A 2,822-nucleotide genomic window follows, 5' to 3' on the forward strand; every position below is an offset into this window, starting at 1 on the left:
TCCTCAAAATGTCAAATAAACAGGCTGGTTGAGCTGTTCACCACTAGGTTGCGCATGATTGTTTCCTTTCTCTCACAGTCCAAATTTATTTGTTACTATTATAATAAAGATGCAGTAAGTGTAGAAATATATATTCCTTGAGAAATTTTTGGAAGTTGGAACAGCAATACGCTGTTCTGACTCATAAAAATTGCCAAAAATAAAGTCTCCTCTTAATTTAATACTTCGTATGTTTTATGATGATACGATAATAATATATTATATTATTTAAACAAGTATATGTATTAAATAATAATACAATAACTAAATAGAATAAATAGTATAATATAATAAATAACTAAATATCTTTATATGTAAAAATCCTAAATATTTATGTCATGTGTTTATTTAGCGTTTTAAACGCTAATAGCAATTACCCAATGACTAGGTTAAATAATATAATCCATTATTATCCTATCGTCACAAAATATTCAGTTAAGATGAGACTGTATTTTTGCTAATTTTTATGAGTCAGAACTGCGCATCGCTGTTCCAACTTCCAAAAATTTCTGTGGTGAAATGTGTATTTCTACATTTATTTACTCTTGATTATAATAGTAACGAACAAATTTGAACTGTAAGAGAGGAAACAATCATGCGCAATGGTGAATAAATCAACCAGTCTGTTCATTTAACATTTTAAGGAAAATCTATTGAACAACTAAGAGCAAAACGTAAGATATCTAACAGCATTTCAAGTGTTAAACGAGCAAATAGTTGAATCCGGGGTGGATAATGAAAAAAAAACAATAGATCGAAATAAAAATATTATATATATATATATATATATATATATATATATATATATATATATATATATGTATATATAAATGTTATATATAATATATATATTTTTTTATTTATATATAATTTTTTCATTATATATCCTGGATTCAACCATCTGCTCGATTGACACTTAAAATGTTATTAGATATCTTACATTTTACTTTTAGTTGTCCAACAGATTTTCCTCAAAATGTCAAATAAACAGGCTGGTTGAGCTGTTCACCACTAGGTTGCGCATGATTGTTTCCTTTCTCTCACAGTCCAAATTTATTTGTTACTATTATAATAAAGATGCAGTAAGTGTAGAAATGTATCTTCCTTCAAAAATTTTTGGAAGTTGGAAAAGCAATACGCTGTTCTGACTCATAAAAATTGCCAAAAATAAAGTCTCCTCTTAATTTAATACTTCGTATGTTTTATGATGATACGATAATAATATATTATATTATTTAAACAAGTATATGTATTAAATAATAATACAATAACTAAATAGAATAAATAGTATAATATAATAAATAACTAAATATCTTTATATGTAAAAATCCTAAATATTTATGTCATGTGTTTATTTAGCGTTTTAAACGCTAATAACAATTACCCAATGACTTGTTTAAATAATATAATGCATTATCCTTTCGTCAAAAAATATACAAAGTATTCAGTTGAGATGAGACTTTATTTTTGCCGATTTTTATGAGTCAGAACAGCGCATCGCTGTTCCCAATTCCAAAAATTTCTGTGGTGAAATGTGTATTTCTACATTTATTTATTCTTTATTATAATAGTAACGAACAAATTTGAACTGTGAGAGAGGAAGCAATCATGCGCAATGGTGAATAAATCAACCAACCTTTTCATTTAACGTTTTAAGGAAAATCTATTAGACAACTAAGAGCAAAACGTAAGATATCTAATAGCAATTCAAGTGTTAATCGAGCAAATAGTTGAATCCGCGATGAATAATAAAAAAAGAACAATAAATCGAAATAAAAATATTATATATATATATATATATATATATATATATATATATATATATATATATATGTATATATAAATGTTATATATAATATATATATTTTTTTATTTATATATAATTTTTTCATTATATATCCTGGATTCAACCATCTGCTCGATTGACGCTTAAAATGATATTAGATATCTTAAGTTTTACTCTTAGTTGTCCAACAAATTCTCCTCAAAATGTCAAATAAACAGGCTGGTTCACCACTAAGTTGCGCATGATTGTTTCTTTTCTTTCGCAATCCAAATTTATTCGTTACTATTATAATAAAGATGCAGTAAATGTAGAAATATTTCACACAAGTAACTCAATTTGTGGAAGCCAAAACAGCAATTATGCTGTTCTGACTCATACAAATTAGCAAAAATAAAGTCTTATCTTAATTTAATACTTTGTATATTTTATGAGATGATAGGATAATAATATATTATATTATTTAAACAAGTATATATGTATTAAATAATAATACAATAACTAAATGGAATAAATAATATAATAAATAACTAAATATCTTTATATGTAAAAATCCTAAATATTTATATCATGTGTTTATTTAGCTTTTTAAACGCTAATAACAATTACCCAATGACTTGTTTAAATAATATAATGCATTATTATCCTTTCGTCATAAAATATACAAAGTATTCAGTTAAGATAAGACTTTATTTTTGCTGAGTTTTATAAGTCAACACAGAGCTGTTTCAACTTCCAAAAATTTTCTGTGGTGAAAAGTGTATTTCTACATTTACTTACTCTTTATTATAATAGTAACGAACAAACTTGAACTGTGAGAGAAAGGAAACAATCATGCGCAATAATGAATAAATCAACCAGTCTGTTTATTTAACGTTTTGAGGAGAATCTATTGGACGACTAAGAGCAAAACGTGAGATATCTAATAACATTTTAAGTGCCAATCGAGCAAGTAATGAAAAAACGATAATAGATAATAATGAAAAAAAAAAAAAAAAAA

General features: G+C 25.2%; 1 protein-coding gene across 1 annotated transcript in view; it reads right to left on the reverse strand.

The window, feature by feature from the left end:
- The window catches only part of LOC116846276 (hydrocephalus-inducing protein-like), a 24,891-nt gene that overhangs the window by 12,336 nt on the left and 9,733 nt on the right, over positions 1 to 2,822 (reverse strand). The window lies entirely within an intron of this gene.

This window comes from Odontomachus brunneus, unplaced genomic scaffold, assembly GCF_010583005.1.
Source record: "Odontomachus brunneus isolate Ranch 3 - 2012 unplaced genomic scaffold, Obru_v1 Obru_scaffold_063, whole genome shotgun sequence".
Classification (NCBI taxonomy): domain Eukaryota; kingdom Metazoa; phylum Arthropoda; class Insecta; order Hymenoptera; family Formicidae; genus Odontomachus; species Odontomachus brunneus.